We start from the raw sequence: 27,702 nt of genomic DNA, 5'->3' as shown, positions 1-27,702 counted from the left end.
TGATGTGTGTTCCTCTTGTACAGGTCCCACCTGCCCCAAAAGAGGTCCCAATTATCCACAAATCGGAATCCCGCTCCCCCCGCTCCAGTTCTTCAGCCACAGAATTATCTGCCAACTCATTCTATTCCTATCCTCACTGTCACATGGCACAAGCAGTAATCCTGAGATTACTACCATTGAGGTCTAGTGTCTTGGCTTCCTTCCTAACACAGTGCATTTTTTCAGGGCCTCTTCCCTTTTTCTACCTAGGTCATTGGTACCAATTTGTATGACGGCTTCTGGTTGCTCACCCTGCCTTTTCAGGATATTGTGGATGCATTCAGAAGCATCACAGAGCCTGGCATATCTGCAAGTCTAAACAAATCCAAATTAACTTGGTTGTTCCACAAGCGTTAGTTGGGACTGAAGAGAGAGATCCTGAAATTCTGCTTCAGGTCCACCTTGATAGTTCCAATAGTCAAAGATGTGTTTCTTAAAAAAAAAGCTGAAGTGGATTTCAATACAAAATTTTGGAAAAATAAAAACACATTTTAATTGATGTAAATTTAAACAGTGAATGTTAATTGAAGTAATGACCCAAATCAAGCTCCAAATCAAACTCATCACTTACTCCATTTGCCTTTTCCATCCTGGGTCAAGACCTCATTCAAATAAAAAGGGAGGTCAGTGGCAAAGTGTACCCACTCTCCCTATCATGCCTACTCAAAGTGGAGAAAGTATTGATAGCTTCAGCAATGCACTGAAAGTACACAGAAGCATTGCACAGAAGTTCACACAGTCAGAATTCTGCTCCATGTGTGGAATAGTTTGTGCTTTCAACATTGGCTTCTTAACCACCTCGGAACCCATGAAACAGGAATGACATCCTGAGCGACAGTCTTAAAAGATAGATAGACTGGAATACTGATTCTAACAGTCTTTTCTTTTGCTGTGGAACTATGGCATTTTGGATGGCCTATTTCACTTTAACCCATTCGAAAACAATCATTACCAATAGTAATAAAATCAAGGCGAGAAGACTGCAACTAGCGGGGCACTGTCTACGCCACCCCAGCTACCTGCCAGCTTAGTCATCATATGGGAGCCCAAGCATGGGAGGATGAACCCTGGGTGCCCTCCCAAGACTATGGTCAACACGCTCCTAGAAGACAGCGACGCGGCTAATGTAGATGAACTGAACACACTGATGAGGGAGAAGTGGAGAGTCCGTCATCGTGCCCGACGCCGGCCCCCTAGGCCTGAGTCGACGTAGTAGTGGTACCAATAGTCATTTCCTGTAGTAGTACACTGCTGGAAGCCTAAACTTTCATGCTGAAATGTCTGGAACAAGAATTGAACCTGGAACTTGGGGTACTGCCATAAAACCTGTGGTGGGTGAGAACTACAGGTGTCTTTCACCCAGTGGAAAGTTTTTCTTCTGATTTTCATTGGCGTCATGTTATCAGAGTTCTTTAATAATAATGAAATACTTGCACCTCAGCTCTGGAGCTGTACAGTTTATTTTTTCGGTTCTTGGTCCAAGTCTGCAGTGAGACTGAAGGCAAGGCATTGTTAGTGGAATCAAACAGCAGATGTATAAGCAGATTAATAAACAACATCTGGCAGCATTTGTAGGCTGTTAACTGAATTAGATTTTTTAGTCTGTCATAAGTAGGGAAAAATATTGTAATTAGTTATTCACTTAAAGAATAATAAATGGGTGGAATTAACATTTACTTATAGAAAGGAAATTGTTTCACAAATCTTGGATTTTATTTGAGGTGGTAACCATCAAAGGAGAATGGTGAATGGTGTATTTTAACTTTCAGCAGGACTTTTTATAAAGTCTCACAGAGGAAACAACAGATATTAGGGACAGTATAGTAGCGTGAGTGACAGCTGGCTAAAAGACAGAAAATGGAGATTTGGGCTGCATGAGTGATCCAGCTACAGGGCTGTAGCTGCTTGCAAGCTGTATCAGTAATTTGGATGAAGGGAGCATGTATTATATGCAAGCTTACTGATGACAGTGCAGTTTGTGAGGAGAATGCAAAGGCTTCAAGAGATCGTGAGCTGGCATGGTGAATGGCAGGAGACATGTTAGGCTGAAAATAATGTGAAAAGTTTGATGTCATACACAGTGATATGACAGAAATTAAGCCAAAAGATGAAAATGTATTGATGTTCTGAGAAACCTATGTCTCCTTCCACACAAATTGGTGAAATTTAATAAGTTGGTTCAGCAAGAAATTAGGAAGATAAATGGCATGGTGGCCTTTATTGCAAGAGAATCTGAGGAGACTCCAGGGGACTGTAGGGTTAATGGCTACTCACTGTTATAAAATTCATACATCATTACCCAAAAATCTGAAATTTGGAATAAAACTCACTCTATGTTGGGAAATAAAATTAAGACCATAAGACACAGCAGCAGAAATAGGCAATTTGGCCTATCAAGTCTACTCCACCGTTTCACCATGGCTCATTTATTATACCTCTCAATACCATTCTCTTGCCTTCTCGCCATAGCTGTTGATGTTCTGACTAATGAAGAAACTATCCTCTGCTTTAAGTAAACTTCATAGAAGCATAGAAAATAGGTGCAGGAGTAGGCCATTCGGCCCTTCAAGCCTGCATCACCATTCAGTATGATCATGGCTGATCATCCAACTCAGAACCCTGTACCTGCCTTCTCTCCATACCCCCTGATCCCTTTAGCCGCAAGGGCCATACCTAACTCCCTCTTAAATATAGCCAATGAACTGGCCTGTTTCCTGTGGCGGAGAATTCCACAGATTCACCACTCTCTGTGTGAAGAAGTTTTTCCTCATCTCGGTCCTAAAAGGCTTCCCCTTTATCCTTAAGCTGTGACCCCTCATTTTGGACTTCCCCAACATTGGGAACAATCTTCCTGCATCTAGCCTTTCCAATCCCTTTAGAATTTTATATGTTTCAATAAGATCCCCCCTCGATCTTCTAAATTCCAGCGAATATAAGCCTAGTTGATCCAGTCTTTCTTCATATGAAAGTCCTGCCATCCCAGGAATCAATCTGCTGAACCTTCTTTGTACTCCCTCTATGGCAAGGATGTCTTTCCTCAGATTAGGGGACCAGAACTGCACACAATACTCCAGGTGTGGTCTCACCAAGGCCTTGTACAACTGCAGTAGTACCTCCCTGCTCCTGTACTCAAATCCTCTTGCTATGGCAGCATACCATTCGTCTTTTTCACCGCCTGCTGTACCTGCGTGCCCACTTACAATGACTGGTGTACAATGACATCCAGGTCTCGTTGCACCTCCCCTTTTCCTAATGGGCCACCATTCAGATAATAATCTGTTTTCCTGTTCTTGCTACGAAAGTGGATAATCTCACATTTATCCACATTAAATTGCATCTGCCATGAATTTGCCCACTCACCGAACCTATTGAAGTCACCCTGCATCCTCTTAGCACCCTCCTCACAGCTAACACTGCCGCCCAGCTTCGTGTCATCCGCAAACTTGGAGATGCTGCATTTAATTCCCTCGTCTAAGTCATTAGTATATATTATAAACAACTGGGGTCCCAGCACTGAGCCTTGCGGTACCCCACTAGTCACAACCTGGCCTGGCCTCCACAACCATTCGTGGTAATGAATACCACAGATTCACTATCCTCTGTCTAAAGAAATTTCTACTCGTCTCTATTCTGGAGCTTTGCCCTCTGGTCCTAGGCGCTCCAACTTTTGGCAACATCCTCTCCACATCCACTTTATCTAGGCATTTCAATATTCAATAAGTTTCTTTCTTTTTCAATATTTTTATTAATTACTTACATAAACAAATACAAAATACATTAAGAAATTATGGAAACAGAAACAAGATTGAAATGCCCCATTAACTATGTATAGTAAATTAACTATAATATTGAAAAGGTATATTTTATTCTACTCTAAAGCAAAATCAAAACCCCATAACAAAACAAAAAAAAGAGAGAAAAAACACAACAGCTGTTTGGTTAAAAGAAAAGAAAAAAGTATCTCTGACATATAGTTGTAAATTCAAACATATAATAGCCATCATCTTTGCTGACCAAATCGAAAATTGTGAAAGTAGTTCCAAAAAGGTCCCCGTAACGTGAAAATATCTTGTCTAGGTATAGAAATAGAACACCTAATCTACTCTAGATTTAAACAGGACATAACATCAATGAACCAATGGGCATGAGTAGGTAGAGCAGCTGTTTCCATTTAAGCAATGAAAGTTTTCTGGCTAAAAGAGAAATAAAAGCCAAAGTATGCCATCATTCGGATTAAGAGTAAAATCATTTCCTCCAACAATGCCAAACAAGGCAGTCAGGGGGTTGAGTTTAAAGTTTACTTTAAAAAGCTCCGAGGAAGTGTGAAATACCTCTTTCCAAAATTTATCAAGCCACGGGCAGGACCAGAACATACGAATTAGGAGAGGCCTCTTCGACATTACACCTATTACAGTATGGAGAAAAATCTGAGTAAAAATGAGAGAGCTTAACTTTAGTCATATAGGCTCTATGAACCACTTTAAATTGTAAAAGAGTGTGACGTGCACATAACGAAGAAGTGTGAACGAGTTTAAAAATTCCATTCCAAGTATCCTCATCAATTGAAATCTGTAGGTCCTGTTCCCAGAGGTTTTTAATTTTGTCTAATGGAATGTTTCTCATTGCCAACAACATACTATAAATATTAGAAATAGATCCATTATGAAAAGGTTTCAAAGTAAAAATTGTATCAAATAAATTCTTATCTGGACATTTAGGAAATGTATGAAGTTGAGAACACAAGTCTCTAATTTGTAAATATCTAAAAAAGTGAGCTTTATGAAGATTATATTTAATAGATAGTTGTAGCCAGTAATCATTTGCACAGCATTTAGCTGTTTCCTGGGCCTTGCTTCTTGCTGTCCTTAGGGTTTGTAGTGTCGCCTGGGTGGAGTGGCGTTTGTGCTCTAGTAGTGCAATACGCCTTACCTCGATGACAGCAGTGAGCTTGCTTGAGCTCGCTTCAAACCAGTCCTGTGTCTTGCCCCGTTTCTTCCCAAAGACCTTGAGTACAGTGCTGTGGATAGTGGATAGTTGATCAAATGAGGAAAGACTATCTCCAACAAACCGATCCTGAAAACATTTAGTACCTAGTCTATTCCACTCTTTAAAAACTACATCGGTCAAAGAAGGTTTAAAAAAAAATTGGGAAAAAAGGGACTAGAGAATGAAAAACCAAATAACCCAAAGAATTTTCTAAATTGTAACCAAATCCTCAAAGAATGTTTAACTACGTAATTATCAGTTAAATTACTTTGTCATGTACCCCTAGTGTTCCTTTTTACTGTGAACTGTCACTCTAAGGCACAAGAGAGAACTGAAACTAACTTTTTGATTTCTGCTGAGAAAGAGAGGGGCAGAGTCTGCCTTTCAGCTCATGATATGGTTTCTCTGCAGCGTGTTTACTTTTTACAAGGACAGTTACAGACACAGAGAAACACATGCTCAGAGTCAAGATAGATTCAATCAATGAAAGACACCAGTGAGTAAGGTCCTGGTTTAAACTTTCAGTAGCCCAAAAGGATCGATCCTGAGTATTGATAAATGACTCTCACAAGTTTTCTGCTACTAGAAGAAGTTTGCAGAGGGGAGGGGAAGGTTTGAAACAGAAGAAATCTAGTGACAAAGAGGTCACTATTTGGACTCTCTCCTAAGTAGCCTGTAAGGGTGAGTTTGAGTTCCATTCAATTACGAAAGTGTGGCTGTCACGTAGTTCAGGGGTCCCCAACCTTTATTGCACTGCGGACCGGCCGACCGGGGGGTGGGGCGGGGGGGAGATGGTTGCCAACGGACAAGAGTACAGTAGCAGTCAAATACATTGTGTTTACCCTGAAAAGACTACAACAACCATGAAGCCTTGCGCAGGCACCAGTGCGCATGCGTGGCTTGCGTATGCGTGCACGTGCCTTTTTTTGCTACAAATCGTTTTTGGCCATTCTGTTCAGGGGAAGGGGTTAATCACGACCAAAATATCGGTGACAAGTGGCTAATACACTCAATTTCGTTTCTAAAAGGGTTTATCTAACGAATTTAATATTAAACACACAGCGCATATTTTCCTCGCATGAATGTAGCGGTAAGTCAATTATTAGGGGAGGACGGGAGCTTGAAATAAGTGTTGAACGAACTTCCAGTAGAAGTGGCAGAAGCAGGTTCGATATTATCATTTAAAGTTAAATTGGATAGGTATATGGACAGGAAAGGAATGGGGGGGTTATGGGGTGAGTGCAGGTCGGTGGGACTTGGTGAGAGTAGTGTTCGGCACGGACTAGAAGGGCAGAGATGGCCTGTTTCCGCGCTGTAATTGTTATATGGTTATATAAGTAAGTCAATAGCATCGTAACATTTTAAGTAACGTTTGGATATTAAACACACAGCGCATATTTTCCCCGTATGAGCATATAAAATTATTGCAACGCACCAATATCGCTGAATCAGTGGGAGCCCTGGGCTTGTTTTCCTGCAACAACACAGTCCCATTGAGGGGTGACGAGAGACAGCGATACTCGAATGGGTTCCCTATATCCAGTCTATTCCGCAATTTAGTTTTTGTTACATTCATCGCAGAGATATGTTGGAAATGGAGGCAACGTTTTCAGTGCTTCCATCGCTATCTCAGTATATTCACCCTTGACTTTGATCCAGAATGCCGACAGAGATGTTATGTCAAACATAATTTTCAGCCCGCCGTCATTTACAAACTCGAGGAGTTGATCTGCTTCCCACGCTGACATGGACGACGCGCGGGTAATGACCTCGCGTGCGTTCAAGCTCACCAGTGCGCGTGACAGGGAATGAGGAAAGGTGCAGCTGACTTATATCGCCAAATCATATCGTTTCCTCGCGGCCCGGTGGTTGGGGACCGCTGACGTAGTTAATCCACAGGAGTGGGTTCTCTGGTGAGGGGAGTACCTTTGTGAATACCACTTGTGTGTTACCCTTGTTTGGGTGTGGTAGTTCACTGAAGAAAGGCACCCCTGTGGCAAATCACTGTTGGAGTTATTTTGTATGTCGTGGAACTGGATAAGTGGTTAACACGTTGTGTGTTTGGGGTAACCTTGTGGAATCTACCGGTGTGTCAACCCTTGCCTGGGTGGTGGTTCCCTTGAAGAGGGTCCCCTTTGTGATAAGCTGCTGTTGGTGATAATCCATACGTGGATTTTGTTTGAGTATCCTGTGGCCACCACTTTGGGATGACCCGTAGCTGAATTCGGGTATGGTACCACTTGTGTTGAAAGAATATTCATTGAAGATCACTGTCGGTGATATTTCGTGTGTGGAGTGGAACAACTTCAGAGATAAAACTTACTACTATTGTTATGTTGTACAGCTGTCGTGGAATCTGTGGAATATCGACGTAATTGCCTTCTCACAACATTCACCTTTGGATTACAAACATCTCGCATTCATTAACCTGTGCATCTGAACTGAACTTTTCTTACCTACGATTCTAAGGCTGTATTAATTACTACCTAAGCTTGAAGAAGTTCGGCTTTTATATTTACACACCTGTATATGCATGAACTTTGCTAACCTGTTTGATTTATCTTATTTTATATTACTGTATTGCGTAGTTACTAATAAAATAGCTTTAATTAACAGCAATACCAGACTAAAGGTGTGTTCCATTTCTGCTGGTTCTTTAACCCTTTACGGGGCATGTAACAAAATTGGAGGCACCACTGAGATCTCCTGTTTACCAGCTGGTCTCTTTAATCCGTCCCGGGTCCCTAACAAAATTGGGGGCTTGCGTCTGGGATTTGAACAAATTGTTTGGGGGCTTAATTGAATTGATTGGGGAAAATCCCTTTTGATTTGGTTGTGTGGAAAAACAGCAGAAATGGATGTTGATAAATTTCTGGAAGCGCCAAGCTCTGAGGCATTAGAGGACGCCAGAAGGTTTGAGTTGTTGAGTATTGCAAAACAGTGGAAACTTACTAAGGTGAAATTGGCAATGAGGGGGTCACAGATGCAGAGAAACCATAACATGAGCTGAAAGGCAGACTCCGCCCCTCTCGCTCTCAGCAGAAATCAAAAAGTTAGTCTCAGTTCTCTCTTGTGCCTTAAAGTGACAGTCCACAGCAAAAAGGAACCCTAGGGGTACATAACAACTTAAAGATGGAGGAATTGAAGAACCAAGAAGAGAAATAATAGAAAATTTATTAACAGAATTAACTTCTGAAGAAACCCAAACCGGACAGTCTTCACAATTAATGTAGTATAGCCAAAACATAAGTTAGCGTATGTTGACTGCCCAGTAGTAAAACCTAAAATTGGGTAGAGCTAATCCCCCATTTTTTTTTTAGTTTTCTGAAGATGAACTTTGTTTAATCAGGGGGTTTTATTCTTCCATAATTAAGACGATATAATTGAAACTAAAGAGACAAAAAAGGACTTAGAAATAAAAACAAGTAGGGCTTGAAATAAGTATAAATTTTTAGGCAAAATATTCATTTTAATAGAATTAATATGTCCAATCAGCGATAAACAAAGGGGAGACCAATTTGATAGTACCTTCTTAACATATTCCCAAAGAGTGATAAAGTTTTCTTTAAAAAGAAATTTATAATTCCTAGCAACACACATAAAAGTTGCTGGTGAACGCAGCAGGCCAGGCAGCATCTCTAGGAAGAGGTGCAGTCGACGTTTCAGGCCGAGACCCTTTGTCAGGACTAACTGAAGGAAGAGTGAGTAAGGGATTTGAAAGTTGGAGGGGGAGGGGGAGATCCAAAATGATAGGAGAAGACAGGAGGGAGAGGGATGGAGCCAAGAGCTGGACAGGTGATAGGCAAAAGGGATACGAGAGGATCATGGGACAGGAGGTCCGGGAAGAAAGACAGGGTGGGGGGAGAACCCAGAGGATGGGCAAGGAGGGACAGAGGGAGAAAAAGGAGAGTGAGAGAAAGAATGTGTGTATAAAAATAAGTAACAGATGGGATACGAGGGGGAGGTGGGGCATCAGCGGAAGTTAGAGAAATCAATGTTCATGCCATCAGGTTGGAGGCTACCCAGACGGAATATAAGGTGTTGTTTCTCCAACCTGAGTGTGGCTTCATCTTTACAGTAGAGGAGGCCGTGGATAGACATGTCAGAATGGGAATGGGATGTGGAATTAAAATGTATGGCCACTGGGAGATCCTGCTTTCTCTGGCGGACAGAGCGTAGATGTTCAGCAAAGCGGTCTCCCAGTCTGCGTCGAGTCTCGGCAATATATAAAAGGCCACATCGGGAGCACCGGACACAGTATATCACCCCAGTGGACTCACAGGTGAAGTGTTGCCTCACCTGGAAGGACTGTTTGGGGTTTATAATTCCTAGTAATTGTTATACCCAAACAATTGGGTATGACAATATTTGATAAGTTTCAATGAGATCCCCACTCATTTTTCTAAATTCCAGTGAGCGTAGGACCAGAACGATCAAACTCTCCTCATATGTTAACCCTTTCATTCCCAGAATAATTCTTGTGAACCTCCTTTGGACCCTCTATAATGCCAGCACATCTTTTCTTAGATAAGGGGCCCAAAACTGCTCACAGTACTCCAAGCGGTCTGACCAATGCCTTTTAAAGCCTCAACATTACATCCTTGCTCTTATATTCTCATCCTTGTAAAATTAATGCTGATTTTGCATTTGCCTTCCTCACCACCGACCCACCTTGTAAGTTAACCTTTGGGGAATTCACGAGGGCTCCCAATTCCCTTGCACCTCTGATTTTTGAATTTTCTTCCAGCTTAGAACATAGTCCACGCTTTTATTTCTTCTACCAGAGTGCATGACCATATACTTCCTTGCACTATATTCCATCTGCCATTCTCCCAATCTAAGTCCTTTTGCAGACTCCTTTCTTCCTCAACACTACCTGCCCCTCCACCTACCTTCGTATTATCAGCAAACTTGGCCACAAAGCCATTAATTCTGTCATCCATGTTATTGACATATAACGTGGAAAGAAGTGGTCCCAATACCAACCTCTGTGGAACTTCCAATCACTGGCAGCCACCCAGAAAAGACCCTTTTATTCCACTCTTTGCCTCCTGCCAGTCAGCCAATCTGCAATCCATGCTAGTATCTTTCCTCAAAGAATTCCAACAGATTTCTCAGGCAAGATTTCCCCATGCTGACTTTGGCTTATTTTATCATGTGCCTTTAAGTATCCTAAAACCTCATCTGACATCAGGCCAAACGGCCTATAATTTCCCTTCTTATGCTTCCCTCCCTTAAAGAGTAGAGTGACATTTGCAATTTTCTAGTCTTCTGGAATCGTTCCAGAAACTGGTGATTCTTGAAAGATCATTACTAATGGCTCCACAATCTCTTCAGCTACATCTTTCAAAACCTTGGTGTGTTACTTTATCTACCTACAGATCTTTCAGCTTCCCAAGCACCACCTCCTTAGTAATAGCAATTGCACTCACTTCTACCCCTTGACACACTTAAATTGCTGGGAAAGATCAAAGACTGATGCAAAATACTTATTAAGTTCATGTATCATTTCTTTGTCCCCCATTATTATCTCTCCAGCATAGTTTTCCAATGGTCTGATATCGCCTCTTACCTCTCTTTTACTTTTTGTATATCTGAAAAAACTTTTTGTATCCTCTTTGATATTATTGGCTGACTTACTTTCATATTTTATCTTTTCTCTCCTTGTGACTTTTTCTCGTTGCCTTCGGTTGGTTTTTAAAAGCTTCTCAATCCTCTAGCTTCCCATTAATTGTTGATATATTAAAGAGTATCATAAACAAGGCGGATGAACTTAGAGCATGGATCAATATGTGGAACTATGCCATTGAGGCCATTACAGAGACTTGGATGTCTCAGGAGCAGGAATGGCTGCTGACTGTGCCAGGCTTTAGATGTTTCAAACAGAACTGAGAGGGAGGCAAAAGAGGTGGGGGTGTGGCATTGCTAATTAGGGATAGTGTCACGGCTGCAGAAAAGGAGGAAGTCGTGGGAGGATGGTCTGCTGAGCCAGTGTGGGTGGAAGTCAGGAAAGGGGCAATCACTCTGGGTGTTTTTTATAGACCCCCCCCCCAGTAGTAACAGGGACATTGAGGAGCAGAAAGGGAGGCAGATTCTAAAATGGTGCAATAATAATAGAGTTGTTATGATGGGAGATTTTAACTTTCCTAATATTGATTGGCAACTCCTTAGCGCAAGGGTTTTAGATGGGATGGAGTTTGTTAGGTGTGTTCAGGAAGGTTTCCTGACGCAATATGTAGATAAGCTAACTAGAGGAGAGACTGTACTTGATCTGGTGTTGGGAAATGAACCTGGTCAGGTGTCAGATCTCTCGGTGGGAGAGCATTTTGGAGGTAGTGACTACAACTCTATCTCCTTCACCATGATGCTGGAGAGGGATAGAAGCAGACAATTCGGGAAAACATTGAATTGGGGTAGAGGGAAATATGATGCTATTAGGCAGGAACTTGGGAGCAGATGTTCTCAGGGAAATGCACGGCAGAAATGTGGCAAATGTTCAGGATAGTTATGTTCTGGTGAGGCAGGGAAAGGATGGTAGGGTTAAAGAACCACGGTGTACAAAGGATGTAGAAAATCTCTTTAAGATGAAAAGAAAAGCTTATGAAAGGTTCAATAAACTAGGTATGGTTAGAGCTCTAGAAAACTACAAGGTTGCTAGGAAGGAGCTTAAGAATGGAATTAGGAGAGCCAGAATGGGCCATGAGAAGGCCTTGGTGGGCAGGATTAAGGAAAACCCCAAGGCATTCTACAAGTATGTGAAAAGCAAGAGAATGAGTAGTGTGAGAATAGGACCAATCAGGTGTGATAGTGGAAACGTGCATGGATTTGGAGGTGGTAGCGGAGGTACTTAATGAATACTTTGCTTCAGTATTCACCAGGGAAAAAGACCTTGGCAATTGTGGGGATGACTTGCAGAGAACTGAAATGCTTGAGCATATAGACGTTAAGAAAGAGGATGTGTTGGAGCTTTTGAAAAGCATTAAGTTAGATAAGTCACCAAGACCGGATGAGATATACCCCAGGCTACTGTGGGAAGTGAGGGTAGAGATTGCTGAGCCTCCTGCGATGATCTTTGCATCATCAATAAGGGTGGGAGAAGTGCCGGAGGATTGGAGGGTTGCCAATGTTGTTCCCTTGTTCAAGAAAGGGAGTAGAGATAACCCAGGAAATTATAGACCAGTGAGTCTGACTTCAGTGGTGGGCAAATTGTTGGAGAAGATCCTGAGAGGCAGGATTTATGAACATTTATAGAAACATAATCTGATTAGGGATAGTCGGCATGGCTTTCTCAAGGGCAGATCATGCCTTACGAACCTGACTGAGTTCTTTTGAGGATGTAACAAAATATATTGATGAAGGTAGAGCAGTGGAAGTAGCGTATGTGGATTTCAGTAAAGCATTTGATAAGATTCCCCATGCAAGACTCCTTCAGAAAGTAATGAGGCACGGGATCCAAGGAGACCTTGCTTTGTGGATCCAGAATTGGCTTGCCCACAGAAGGCAAAGGGTGGTTGTAGATGGTTCATACTCTGCATGGAGGTCGGTGACCAATGGTGTTCCGCAGGGATCTGTTCTGGGACCCCTCCTCTTTGTGATTTTTATAAATGACCTGGATGAAGAAGTAGAAGGGTGAGTTAGTAAGTTTGTTGATGACACAAACTTGTGGGTGTTGTGGATAGTCTGGAGGGTTGTCAGAGGTTACAGCAGGACATCGATAGGATGCAGAACTGAGCTAAGAAGTGGCAGAGGGACTTCAACCCAGAAAAGTGTGAAGTGGTTCATTTTGGTATGTCAAGTTTGAAGACAGAATATAATATTAATGGTAAGACTCTTGGCAGTGTGGAGGATCTGAGAGATCTTGGGGTCCCTGTCCATAGGGCACTCAAAGCTGCTGTGCAAGTTGACAGTGTTGTTAAGAAGGTGTTTGGGGTGTTGGCATTCATCAACCATGGGATTGAGTCCAAGAGCTGTGAGGTAATGTTACAGCTATATAAGGCCTTGGTCAGACCCCACGTGGAGTACTGTGTTCAGTTCTGGTCACCTCACTACAGGAAGTATGTGGAGAGTGCAAAGGAGTGCCAAGGATATTGCTTGGATTGGAGGGTGTAATTTATGAGAATAGGTTGAGTGAACTTGGCCTTTTCTCCTCGCAGTGACAGAGGATGAGCAGTAACCTGATAGAGGTGTATAAGACGAGGGGCATTGATTGCATTGATAGCCAGAGGCTTTTTCCCAGGGCCGAAATGGCTAACATGAGGGGGCATAGTTTTAAGGTACTTGAAAATGGGTACCGAGGGGATGTCATGGGTAGCTTTTCACACAGAGAGCGGTGGGTGCGTGGAATGCACTGCTGGCAGCAGCAGTGAAAGCAGATACAGCAGGTCTTTCAAGAGCCTCTTACATGGAGCTTAGAAAAATAGAGGGCTATGTGCTAGGGAAATTCTATGTAGTTTCTTGAGTAAGGTGCATGGTCAGCACAACATTGTGGGCCAAAGGGCCTGTAATGTGCTGTAGATTTCTATGTTCCATGCCTTCTTTTCATTTTGTGCTATGTTTGACTTCCCCTGTCAGCCACAGTTGTGAATACTTTAGAATATTCCTTTTAGAGTACTAGTTTTTTTAGGATGTATCTATCCTGCACCTTCCAAATTGCCCCAGAAACTCCAGTTGTTGCTTTTCTGATGTCATTACTGCTTGTGTCCCCTTCCAATAAACTTTGGCCAGCTCCTCTCTCATGCCTCTGTAATCCTCTTTACTGCACTGTAATATTGATACGGATTCTCCCTCTCAAATTGCAAAGTAAGTTCTAACATGACATACAAAATGCTGGAGGAACTCAGCAGGCCAGGCAGCATCTATGGAAAAGAGTACAGTTGACATTTTAGACCAAGACCCTTCGGCAGCACTGGAGAAATAAAGTTGAGTAGATTTAAAAGATGAGGGGAGGGGAGAGAGAAACACAAGGTGAAAGGCCTTCTGTCCTCTTCTTTCAGACCCCCCACTACTTCTCCAGTCCTGTATCTTTTTCACCAATCAACTTCCCATCTCTTTACTTCATCCCTCCCTTTCAGGTTTCACTTCTCACCTTCTGTTTCTCTCTCCCCCCCCAACTTTTTAAATCTGTTCCTTAGCTTTTTTTTTCCCTCCAGTCCTGCCGAAAGGTCTCAGCCCAAAACGTCAAATGTATTCTTTTCCATGGATGCTGTCTGGTCTGCTGAGTTCCTCCAGCATTTTGTGTGTGTTTGGATTTCCAGCACCTGCAGATTCTTCTCTTGTTTGTAAGTTCTAGCATATTATGATCACTGTCTCCTAAGGGCTCTTTTACCTTAAGCTCTGGTTCATTACATAACACCCAGTCCAGAATTTCTTTTCCCCTAGTGGGCTTAACCAAAGCTGCTTGAAAAAGCCATCTTGTAGGTATTCTACAAATTCCTTCTCTTGGGATCCAGCGCTAACCTGATTTTCCCAATCTACCTGCGTATTGAAATCCCCCATGACTATTGTAACATTGCCCTTTTCACATGCTTTGTAGCTCTCCCATTGTAATTTATATTCCACATCCTGGCTACTGTTTGGAGGTCTGTATATAACTCCCTTTAGGGTCTTTTTACCCTTGCAGTTTCTTAACTCTACCCACAAGGATTCTTCATCTTCCCTTTTCCCTTCTGAGCTTCAGAGCCAGCCACAGTGCCACTGGCCTGGTCACTGCTGCTGTACCCTGATATGTCATCCTCCTCAGCATTATCCAAAGGGGATATTTGTCCCTGAGGGGAATAGGGGAACCCAGCGCTGACTGCGTACTCTCCTTGCTTATCCTGGTGTCACCCATCTACTATCTGAAGCCTGCACTCTGGGTGTGACGATCTCAGTAAAAGTCTTGTGTATAAGGTTTTCAGCCTTCTGTATAGTCCTGAATATATCTAGCTCAAGGTCCACTTCCTTGACCTTGTCAGTCAAGAGTTGAAGTTGGATGTTCTTATTGCAGATGTAATCATCCGGGAGACCATTAGGTAACTCTGCAATTCCATATCTTACAGGACAAACATTCCACTGTCTTAGCACTATCCTATCTACACTTATCATACTTTTGGCTCTAACTTCTTGGGCTTGAGTTCTGCAATCATCTAAATGATTCAGAATGACTCAGCACCCTTAGCCGCCACCTGTTCTCAGTGAAGCCTATTGAGCCAAAGCCTGACAACTCCAACACTGTCCTACTCCAACAGAGGCCACTCTGCTTACACCTCACTTCTTTTTAATTGGCCTTTATTAAGTTACTTAGAGCACAGGTAATCTCCTGCTTGGCAGACAAAATGAAGTACATAATACCAAAGGATTAATGACTAAGCATTAACTTTATTCACTATATACATTCAGATGTGGTGTGTTGGCACTGTGAGAGTGTGGAATGAGCAGCCAGCACAAGTGGTCCATGTGAGCTCGATTTCAAAGTTTAAGAGAAGTTTGGATAGGTACGTGGATGGTAGCGGTATGGAGGGCTGTGGTCCCAGTGCAGGTCAATGGGAGTAGGCTGTTTCAATGGTTTTGCCATGGGCTAGATGGGCCGAAGGGCCTGCTTCTGTGCTGTATTTTTCTGACTCTGATACATGATAAAAAATATTTAACAATTGCAAAGAATTATATGTTAGAAGTATAGAAATGGAATAAAATGTGCATGAATACGTAATGCCTACTGGGGTATGGGCCACTGACAGCAGCTTGGGTTAGTCTTTCAAGTTATCACAGGTGTAGCCCATCTTGTCCTTCCTCTCCCAGGTATGAGCTCCTTGGAGCTCCTGTTGGCATTTCTGTAGCATTTCTAGGTTTTTACAGGATGGATTTGCCAGTCTCATGTTCAGCCCTCCTCTTTTCTCTGCCAGGCTTGGGACCCTCAGTGGTAGAGTTCTGAATACATAATTCCTCTTCTTCTTCATGTGCCTTGCACGTTACACGCTTGGGTGATCATGGCTCTCCACATTGAATGATCCCATGCAGCGTCAATGATATCTCGTACAGTTAGATCTGCTAGTTCTTTCACAGTGTCCATATATTTTCTTCTTTGCCTTCCTCTTCCGCGTTTCCTAGGCATATGACCTTGTAATGTAAGGCATTCAATTTCTCCCTTTCTGATGACATGGCCCAGGAATTTAAGTTTTCTCTCATTTAATGTTCTCATTAAAGATCTTTTCATATGGGCACATTGGAGTACTGTCTCATTAGTTACCCTATCTCTATATGATATTTTCAACATTCTTCTAAGAAACCACATTTCTGTTGCTTGTAAGTTTCTTTAGAGTTCTAGTGTTATAGTTCATGTTTCAGAAGCATAGAACAAGATTGACCAGATTGACATTTTAGTAGCCGCAGCCTTGTCATAGAAATGTCTGTTGGTAAAAATGGGTTTCACTTTTTGGAAGTTGGTTTTGGCAATGGAATACATAAATACCAACATATATTCACAATGTAAGCAGCACTATAAAAAGTGGCTTAAAGTGTTTACAGTGCAGTGTCTGATGTAATAGAGGAGGGTGACAGCGAACTAAAATGATTGATTAGGTTTTAAAAATTACAACAATTTTTCCAACTCTTATTCCTTGACATGGAGATAATATGTAATTTTTAGTGGTGTAGATTCATTTTGGTGTAGTTTTTTTCAAAATTTTAATGTTGGTGTGGAGCATCTGAATTGTTGCCCATGATTGACAGAGAAACCCCCCCCCCTCCCCCAGTTTCCTTGGGCTGCATAAGAATAAGGAATATACACTCTAATCCTGCCAAACCCAGACATCCCACCTCTCCCAGAACTTCCCGGAGTCTCCCGCATATTAATAGTGGCTCCCTGATGCCTGCAAATTATATGCAATATCATGGAAATCTTTTTTTTTGAGAGTGAGCGAGAGAAAAGCAAGAGAGAGCACGAGAGAAAGTGCGCGCGCGAGAGAGGAAAACAAGCAAGAGCGAGAAAGCGAGAGAGCGAGAGAGGGAGAGAAAGCGAGTGAGCGAGAAAGCGAGAGAGCGAGCGAGAGCGAAAGGAAGCGAGAGAGGGAGAGAGAAAGCAAACGAGAGCGCTTGAGAGTGCGCGAGCAACCACGAGAGAGAGAGGGAGAGTGCGAGTGAGAGTGCGCCATTGTAGAGTGTTCCAAAAAATATATAAAACGTACGTCACCCCAGACTACACTAAGGTGTACCCCTGCCTAATAGGGGTCAAAATAATGACAGTGTTGCTCACTGCACTGTTTGCAACAGTGATTTTTCTATTGCCCATGGTGGGATAAGACCGTAAAAGACATGTTGAGGTGAGTTTAACAGGTGTCATTCGTTCATTAGCATAGCTAACGTTATTTAAACTAGCTGACCAGCTGCTAAGGAGCTACTCTATTGCAGACATCTCACCTCTCCCGGGGGTCTCCCACAAATTGATGGTGCTACCTCCCTGAAATGAGTTTTTGCAGGATGGGATGTACAAAATAAGAGGAATAGGTAGAGTGGATGGCCAGCGCCTCTTCTCCAGGGCACCACTACTCAATACAAGGGGACATGGCTTTAAGGTAAGGGGTGGGAAGTTCAAGGTGGATATTAGAGAAAGGTTTTTTACTCAGAGAGTGGTTGGTACGTGGAATGCACTGCCTGAGTCAGTGGTGGAGGCAGATACACTAGTGAAGTTTAAGAGACTACTAGACAGGTTTCTGGAGGAATTTAAGGTGGGGGCTTATATGGGAGGCAGGGTTTGAGGGTTGGCACAACATTGTGGGCTGAAGGGCCTGTACTGTGCTGTACTATTCTGTGTTCTATGTTCAAATCCATGAGCTGGCACTTCCACCCCAAACCCCAGTTTGTATGGATACTGTGTAATTTGCTACCCTGTTACAAATTCAGTGCTAAGGAATAACGGACAGCACACTACATAAGGTTAAAGGAATTATATCTCTTAACTAAAGGGTTAGTAAAGAGAAGAAAGAAAAAAATTAAAAGCAGTCCATTATAATTAAGCAGTCAAACGTTCACAAGTTGGAGCTCAACTTTCCCAAAAGTCATATTCACCGATCCTTAGTCGACTGCAGACCCTTGCTCCATCGAATCACGGTCCCCCAGCGGGTCAAATCCTACCACCGGTTCTCTCCAGTGCCTTCCCTTTTCTGAACAAAAGACCCAGCTCAAATTCCAAAGCACCTGTTAATCTCTAACCATAACCCAAACACTGCTTCAACAGAAAGACCAGTGAAACAGTTAGCAGTGAAACTTTTTCCGGAGTTACGTTCTTCACCCCAGCAAAATTAGTCATGTCCACATGAGTCTGAGATAATTTGCCACCCCTTCATACAAAGCACAAAGTCCAACCCAGGTGTAAATGGCAGTGACATAGGTCACCAAGGCGATAGGTGCCACACTCTGTTCCCCGTATGTTTGCCTGGGGGTCTCCTGACTCCGGGACCTCCTTACCCCATCATCTACTTCTTCAGCTTCAGACACTCCCTGGGCTTTTTCCTGTCTTCCTGGGAAGGCCCCTGCCTGTCCATTACTTGTACCTCCCGACAGCTCAGGTCCCTTCGTCACTTGGCTGAGCTCACCCCCATGCCCAGCTACTTTACAGTCCAGCCTCCCGTTATTTTCTAGCCACAAACCTGCCTGTCCACTGCCAGTTCCCTCCTCCCCATTTCACTTGCCTCAGCGTAAGAAGGGTTCAGAATCTCTTAGAACCATAGAACACTTCAGCAAAGAAAACAGGCTATTCGGCCCTTCTAGTCTGTGCTGGAACATTATTCCGCTAGTCCCATTGACCTGCATCCAGTCCAAAACCCTCCAGACCTCTCCCATCCGTTTACCCATCCAATTTATTCTTAAAACTTAAGAGTGAGCCTGCATTTACCGTGTCAGATGGCAGCTCGTTCTACACTCCCACCACTCTCTGAGTGAAGAAGTTCCCCCTAATGTTCCCCCCAAACCTTTCCCCTTTCACCCTAAAGCCATGTCCTCTCATATTTATCTCTCCTAATCTAAGTGGAAAGAGCCTGTTCACATTTACTCTGTCTATACCCCTCGTTATTTTGTAAACCTCTATCAAATCCCCCCTCCAAGGAATAAAGTCCTAACCTGTTCTACGCTCCAAGGAATAAAGTCCTAACCTGTTCAATCTTTCCCTGTAACGCAACTCCTGAAAGCCCAGCAACATCCTAGTAAATCTTCTCTGCACTCTTTCAATCTTACTGATATGCTTCCTATAGTTAGGTGACCAGAACTGTACACAATACTCCAAATTTGGCCTCACCAATGTCTTATACAACCTCACCATAACATCCGAACTCCTATACTCAATACTTTGATTTATGAATACCAGGATGCTAAAAGCCTTCTTTACAACCCTGTCTACCTGTGATGCCACTTTCAGGGAATTATGTATCTGAACTCCCAGATCTCTTTGTTCCTCTGCACTCTTCAGTGCCCTACCATTTACTGTGTATGTCCTACCTTGATTTGTCCTTCCAAAATGCAACACCTCACACTTATCTGCATTAAGTTCCATCTGCCATTTTTTGGCCCATTTTTCCAGTTGGTCCAAATCCCCCTGCAAGCTTTGAAAGCCTTCCTCACTGTCCACAACGCCTCCAATCTTAGTGTCATCAGCAAACTTGCTGATCCAATTTACCACATTATCAATGATCTAGACAACAAACAACAATGATCCCAGCACAGATCCTTGAGGCACACCACTAGTCACAGGCCTCCAATCTGATAAGCAATCATCCGCTACTACTCTCTGTCTTCTCCCACACAGCCAATTCGAATCCACTTTATCAATTATAAGGGAGTTTGCGAAGGGCAGCATATACCGCACCCTCATTTCCTCAACCTCCGAGTCCTCATCACATTCGGGTGGGGTCCAATCTGATCCTTCCCGCTGCTGGTCCATCGGTTCCCCCACGTCGCCATAGAGTCCTCTTACCAGGTGTAGGGCCCAGCTCAGGCTCTGGGTCAACACGTACCTCTTGTCCCAGAGGTAGAATGTGGTTCTGATTGAAAATCTTGACAAGTACCTTCCCATCCTCTGGTTTCACCTGGAAAACTGGTACTTTGGCATCTGACTCTCCACTACATTGGGCGTAGCCACCCAGCGATCAGCCAACTTGTGTTTCCCAGGTAGCCCCAACTTCTTTATGCGGACTCCGTCTCCGGGTATTAGTTGGGAGAACCTAACCTTTTGATCGTACCTCTTCTTATTTCCTTTATTCTGCATAGAGCCAAGACCTCAGCTAGTTCATAAGCCTTTTTCAGCTCCCTTCTCATATCAGACACAGACTTCAGATAAGTCTTCTGTTGTAGATCTTCCCCACCAGTCCCAAAACAGAGGTCAACGGGTGACTTTACTTTGCACCTGAACATCAGATAATACGAGTACCCGGTAGCATTATGCTGTGTACAGTTGTAGCAGTGGACCAGATGTCCAATATGTTGGCTCCACTGGTTCTTTTTACTGATCCCCAACGTTCTGAGCATATCTAAGAAGGTCCAATTGAACCTTTCGGACTGGGGATCACCCTGTGGCTGAGAAGGCGTAGTCCTTGACTTCTCAACTCCAAACATACTCAGTATCTCCTGTATGAGCCTACTCTTGAAATCCAGTTCCAGTTTCAATGTATCCCCCTGGGGAGGCCATAATCAATGAAATACTTCTCCCATAACACTTTGGCCACGGTGGACGCTCTCTATTCCATGGTAAGGAAGGAATACGCATGTCTGGTGTAGTGATCCGTAATAAGACATTCGTCATGTTGCTGGCATCAGGCTGTATTGATAGGAAATCCATGCACGTCAGATCAAGTAGCCCTGCATGCTGCAAGTGGAATAACGGAGCAGCCCTGGCAGGCAGTGGCTTGCTGCATGTACATCAAATGCACAATTTGCAGTACTGTTCAACCTCCGGTTTCATTCGGGGCCAGTAGAACCAAATCTGAGCAAAGAATAGGTTTTGTCAACCCCCAAATGGCTGGAATCATCATGAAGTGACTTCAACACAATCCTGTAAGACCATAAGATGTAGGAGCAGAATTAGGCCATTCAGTCTATTGAGTCTGCTCTACCTTTCAATCATGGGCTGATCCAATTCTTCTGGTCATCCCCACTCCCCATACCCTTTGATGCTCTGGCTAATTAAGAACTTATCTATCTCTGCTTTAAATAAACCCGATGACTTGGCCTCCACAGCCGTTTGTGACAACAAATTCCACAGGTTTACCACCCTCTGACTAAAGTAATTTCTCCTCATCTCTGTTCTAGATGGATGTCCTTCAATCCTAAAGTCATGCCCTCTTGTCCTAAACTCCCCTGCCATGGGAAATAACTTTCCTATATCTAATCTGTTCAAGCCTTTTAACATTCGGAATGTTTCTATGAGATTCTCCCTCATTCTCCTGAACTGCAGGGAATACAGCCCAAGAGCTGCCAGACGTTCCTCATACGGAAACCCTTTCATTCCTGGAGTCATTCTCGTGAATCTTCTCTGAACCCTCTCCAATGTCAGTATATCCTTTCTAAAATAAGGAGCCCAAAACTGCACACAATACTCCAAGTGTGGTGTCACGAGTGCCTTATAGAGTATCAGCATAACATCCCTGCTCTTATGTTCTATACCTCAAAATGAACAACAACATTGCATTCACCTTCTTCACCACTGACTCAACCTGGAGGTTAACCTTTTGCATCTCTGCGTTTTGAATTCTCTCCCCATCTAAATAATAGTCTGCCTGTTTATTTCTTCCACCAAGTGTATGACCATACACTTTCATTTGCCACTTCTTTGCCCATTCCCCTAAACTATCTAAATCTCTCTGCAGGCTCTCTTGTTTCCTCAACACTACCTGATCCTCCATCTATCTTTGTATCATGGGCAAATTTAGCCACAAATCCATTAAACCCATAGTCCAAATCATTGACATACATCATAAAAAGCAGTGGTCCCAACACTGACCCCTGTGGATCTCCACTAGCAACCGGCAGCCAGCCAGAATAGGATCCCTTTATTCCCACTCTCTGTTTTCTGCAGATCAGCCACTGCTCCACCCATGCTAGTAACTTCCCTGTAATTTCATGGGCTCTTACCTTGCTAAGCAGCCTCATGTACAGCACCTTATCAAAGTCCTTCTGAAAATCCAAGTACACCATGTCTACTGCATCTCCTTTGTCAGGCAGGATTTTCCTTTCAGGAAACCATGCTGGTTTTGGCCTATCTTGTCATGTGCCTCCAGGTACACCGTAATCTCATCCCTAACAATCGATTCCAACAACTTCCCAACCACTGATGTTAAGCTAACAGGTCTATTAGTTTCTGCTGCCTCCAACCCTTCTTAAATAGCGGAATAACATTTGCAATTTTCCAGTCATCCGGTACAATGCCAGAATTTATCGGTTTTTGAAAGATCATTGTTAATGCCTCCGTAATCTCTCCAACTGTTTACTTCAGAACCTGAGGATGCATTCCATCAGGTCCAGGAGATTTATCGACCCTCAGATCATTAAGCTCCTGAGCACCTTCTCGGTCGTAATTTTCACTGCACATACTTCACTTCCCTGACACTCTTGAATGTCCGAGATACTGCAAATGTCTTCCACTGTGAAGACTGGTGCAAATACGCATTCAGTTCCTCTGCCATCTCTGTGTCTCTCAGTACGATATCTTCAGCGGCATTTTCTATTGGTCCTATATCTACTCTTGACTCTCTTTTACCCTTTGTATACTTAAAAATGCTTTTAGTATCTTCTTTGATATTAGTCACTAGCTTCCTTTCATAATTCATAATTTGCTTCCTAATGACCTTCTTAGTTTCCTTCTGCAAGTTTTTAAAAGCTTCCCAATCCTCCATCTTCCCACTAGCTTTGGCTTCCTTGTATGCCCTCTCTTTTGCTTTTACTTTGGCTCTGACTTCACTTGTCAACCACGGTAGTGTCCTTCTTCCATTCAAACATTTCTTCTTATTTGGAATGTATCTATCTTGAACTTCCCTCATCTTTCACAGAAACTCTAGTCATTGTTGCTCTGCTGACCTTGCTAGTGTCCCTTTCCAGTCAACTTTGGCTAGTTCCCCTCTCACGCCATTGTAATTTCCTTTACTCCACTGAAATACTGACACATTGGATTTTAATTTCTCCTTCTCAAATTTCAAAGTGAACTCGATCATATTGTGATCACTGTTCCCTAAGGATTCATTAACCTTAAGCCCTCTTGTCATCTCCAGATCATTGCACAATACCCAATCCAACACAGCCGATCCCCTAGTGGGCTCAACTACAAGCCGTTCTAAAAAGCCATCCCTTAGTCATTTTACAAATTCTCTTTCTTGAGGCCCAATACTGAGCTGGTTTTGCCAATCCACTTTAAGTTTAAAATCCCCAACGATTGTCATGACATTGCCCTTCTGACACACCTTTTCTATATCCTGCTACGATTTTGTATTCCACATCCCCGCTGCTGTATGGAGGCCTGTATACAACTGCTATTAGGGTCCTTTTACCCTTGCCATTTCTTAACTCAACCCATCGAGATTCTACACTTTCTGATCCTCTGTCATCCCTTCCTAATGACTTAATATTACTTCTTATATATGGGGCCACACCACCCTCTCTGCCTACTAGCTTAACTTTCCGATACTTCTCAGGCAGAACCAGCTGGGAATGCTGAGGCTGGTCTGGAAGCGACATAATCCGATATAGAATCTGGTTCTTCAACTCCAATCTGGGCCATTCTCTCAGTAGTAGAGACACCACAGAGTATTTCCTCATGTCTGCTTGGGCCATGTTCCCTTTCGCAACCACTGACAAAACAGTCATCTCACTGAGCGGCTGCCACTTCTCCAGGACTCAATTCTGACAACTGCTTTGTCTTTAGGGCAGTCAGGTTGTAGTAAGCTTGCGAAATGGTACCATCAGAAGCTCCCAAATGATCTACCGCTCGATTCTGTTCTTGCCCTTTCTCTGCCTTTACCAGGCTGGAAAACTGGGACATGGCTTTGACTCCAGGGGCAGGAATGCTCTCATTCTCTTCCCCCTCTCCGCCCTTGTCCAACCCTTCATGCACACATCAGGACAGCATGTCGACATCAATGTTCAAACTTCTCAGCTGGTACTTCAGGCTGAAATCATAGGCAGACAACACCGCCAACCACCGATGGCCTATGGCATTCAATTTCACTGAGGTCACTATTTAAGTTAATGGGTTGTTGTCCATCCTCACCTTGAAGTTGGCGCCATATAGGTAGTCATTTAGAGTATCCACCACTTCAATTTGTGCATGGAGTAGTTTCACTCAGAGGGTGACACTCCGGGTGACAAATGCAACTGGTCTCAACCCTCTGCCCTGATCCTGATACAGAACGCCCCTTAAGCCCTCCCTGCTGGCATCTGTTTGCAATATATACGGCAACCGTCTGTCTGCAAAAGCCAGCACAGGCGCTTTCGTCAGCAGCTCCTTCAACAACTGAAAGGGCTCTTCACATTTCTCATCCCATCTTGCTCCGAAACGCTAGGATAATCTTTACAATCCTCTGCTCTCATCCTCCTCCCTTCCTTCCCCAAGGGAGGGTAACTGCACAAAAGCTGATTTAAAGGGTGACTCACGAACCTCCGATAGTACCATCAGAGCCGAAGGACTGAGTGCAAGGCACTCACAGTCTGGAGTCTTGCCCATGTGGTTACTGCCTGTATCTTAGACTGATCCATAGCTACTACATCCCATGAGACTATGTGCCCAACGTAGTTGACAGACCTCTTGCCGAACTGGCACTTGTCCAGGGAAAGTTTTAACAATTCAGCTTTCAGGGAGCCCAGTACCTTCAGTAGCCTCACTTCATGTTCCTCCAAGGTGGACCCGAACACTGAGATCATTCAGGTACACCAATATCTCGAGGAAGTTCATATCCCACACTGTTTTCTCCATGACACACTGGGAAGTCACTAGATTTCTTGATATGCCCTGGGGCATCCTTTCAAACTGGAAGAATGCCAGTGGACATATGAATGTCAGCTACTCTTTGTCAGCCTCACTCTTGGGAACTGATAATACCCACTATTCAAGTCCAGCACACTGAACCACTTCACACCACTCAAGCATGTCAGCGCATCTTTGATTCTTGGGACTGTGATTGGGGTTTCTACGCCTGTTCAGAGTCCAATAGTTCACACACATCCCATTCTTCTTCCTGGCCACCACTATTGGAGATGCACAGGGGTTTCTGGACTTGGTGATGATCCCAGCTTCCTTTAGCTTCAGCAGATGCTGCCAAACATTTTCACCTCTGCAGGCGCTAGCTGCCGTGACCTTTCTCTGAATGGGTTGTCACCCGGATGGTGTGGCGAGTGCTGTTGGAACAACTCACATCAAACTCGTCGGTAGAAGAGACATCTTCCAGCTTCAACATCTTCTCTATCAACCTTTTCTTCCAACGTCCAGGTACTAGGGAGCCCCCAAAGTTGAATGACTCGGCAGTCAACTTCCCCTTTTTTTGGAGAGAGTTTCTCCCCGACGTCTCACAGGGAGACTAGACGTTACTGTCACCAGAAAGAGGTGCACCATTGGCATCCCTCACCTGAGGGTGACCTCCCTCTCTGAAGTGTTCTTGACAATCACTGTCATCCTATTCACCTGTACAATAGAGGGCTTCTGCGGGTAAGCATGACTCCTCTTCGTGGTCTTCTGGAGCATGCACTGAGGGCCTCAGCATCAGGCATACGGGGAAATTTGGGGTTTCCCGTCACTCTAGATACTTCTCCAGGCCATAGTACAACTGAGTACCACACAGTCCCTCAATAATGCTCATCATCCAGTCAGTGCAGCCACGCACTTCCTCAAAAGCACCTCAGAACACAGGGTGAAAGGGTAATGTTTTCAGAAAGTTCTCTCCAACTTTCTCCTTGCAGGCTCTCACTAGCCTCCTCACAATAGCAGTATTTGTCCCCACAAGAATTGTCTTTTGCCCTTCTCGACTGGGTCCGGACAAACCAACATTAATTTATCAAGGACCTCAGCTACACCCACATCTGCCTCCAGAAACTCTAGCTTCAACGACAAGTAGCCATCGTACAGATAGTTATCCATACTAAGACCCCAGATCCCTAGCGCATTGAGTGGCGTCAATGGTCAATGCATCGAATACCAGTTGTAAAACGGATGGTACAGCAGAGTAACCTGAGAGCCGGTGTCAAGTATGGCTTTAGTATAAATCCGTACCGATAACTTGGAGCTTGGCCCCAGTAAGCCTTCAGAAATAAGGTTTTTTGTTTTGGGTTGTTACTTGATATATTGCTGGGAACATGTTCCACCTGAGATGGCAGTCCATTCCCTCACAGGGTCTTTCTGCTTAGATACCCAGGGGCTAACTCTCACACACCTGAAGTGTCACTGTTCACCACAGTTATAACAGACACTACCAGTTGCTCCCCTTCTCGCAGGATCCCGTTCATTAGTAGCCCTCTGCTTAGTCCATCACCTCGGGGGTCTGACTTCCTGTCGGCTTTGTGATGCGGGGTATCCGCACCCACTGATAACAACCAGGACGTCTCAGTTCTAAACTCTACCATGATCTCCTTTACCACTTCCCAGGGTGGACTCTTAGTGGTCAGCCAAGGGGCTACTACCGAGGACTGTACCCTGCCTCTATCGCATCCTCCTCCTCTCTTACTGCTCTAATTAGCTCAACCATCGAGGGAGGGGGGCACATCTTACGAAACATTCAGATCATGCCGTGTGACTGTACACCTTTCACCACTTGGTCCACTCTTAACTGATTCACTCTTAACTGATTCACCTCAGCCGATTGAATGCTCTGCCCCCCCACACCACAAGCAACTCAGCTGCCTCTCTAACTGAAAAATGTAGGCAGAAAGTTTCTCCCACTTCTCCTGAAACATGTTCTGAAACCCTGTCATGAATTCCATTGGACTCCCTGTCACACCAAAAACATTTTCTAGCACTTGTATGTAGCCTGCAGAAGTAGCAAAGGGGTTCTGTGCCTTTAATGTTCTCAGCACGTCAGCAGCCAGCCCCCTCAAACTCTCTACCAGTCGTTGTCTTTTTACATCACCAGAGCATTGCCATTCCTCCAAAAGCATCAGAGAGGTCTGCTCCACCTAAGACTCATAGTCCTCTTCCTCTTTAGGGTGGGCTTCATTCCCGAGAACATGCTGAGCCTACAATAACTGGGACTTTGAACCAGGACATTTTGCCATTTATTTGCCAGGTAGGTAAGGGCTGATACCAACTCAGAATGCTCACCCCTCGCTGGAGGACTCATTAGACCCTCCACATCAGACCATTCCTTCCCCTCACTCCGCAGAAATGAGAGCAACATGTCATTAAAGTCTCCACCCCCAGCTAGGGGAGACTCTGCTTCTGATTCAGCATGCTTGCCTACACTCCCCTTCACCTGGAAACTATGCACAGCCCAAGGGCCCATCCTCCTCTCCCGGGGCCCCAATGGTACCAGGCAGATCCACGGCCGTTACATCAGCGCTAGTCTGAACTAAAAGGAAGTCTTTGCTGCAATTTTTTAAAACCACCGCTCTATGATTGTAACTGTTCTTTATGCTTTAACGGTACTTAAAGTCCGAATTAACAATTCGTCGGGCATACGAATGCCTATCCCACTCAATACACATGCATTCGATACTGGTAACCCCGTGGATTTGCACCAC

The 27,702-nt window shown here is 43.9% G+C and overlaps 1 protein-coding gene and 1 long non-coding RNA gene across 2 annotated transcripts in view; one reads left to right on the top strand and one right to left on the bottom strand.

Moving 5' to 3' along the window:
• The window catches only part of zc2hc1a (zinc finger, C2HC-type containing 1A), a 91,210-nt gene that overhangs the window by 5,504 nt on the left and 58,004 nt on the right, over positions 1-27,702 (top strand). The gene's annotated exons all lie outside the window — the stretch shown is intronic.
• Positions 3,936-18,152, bottom strand: LOC140194661 (uncharacterized). The gene is made up of 3 exons (XR_011885264.1): positions 18,067-18,152; positions 4,969-5,056; positions 3,936-4,444 (listed from the first exon to the last, which is right to left on the bottom strand). It is a non-coding gene; the product is annotated as an uncharacterized lncRNA (long non-coding RNA).

Source organism: Mobula birostris, chromosome 1 (assembly GCF_030028105.1).
Source record: "Mobula birostris isolate sMobBir1 chromosome 1, sMobBir1.hap1, whole genome shotgun sequence".
Lineage (NCBI taxonomy): Eukaryota > Metazoa > Chordata > Chondrichthyes > Myliobatiformes > Myliobatidae > Mobula > Mobula birostris.
Note: the sequence above shows the minus strand (reverse complement) of the source record. Positions and strands in the feature narration are given on the sequence as shown.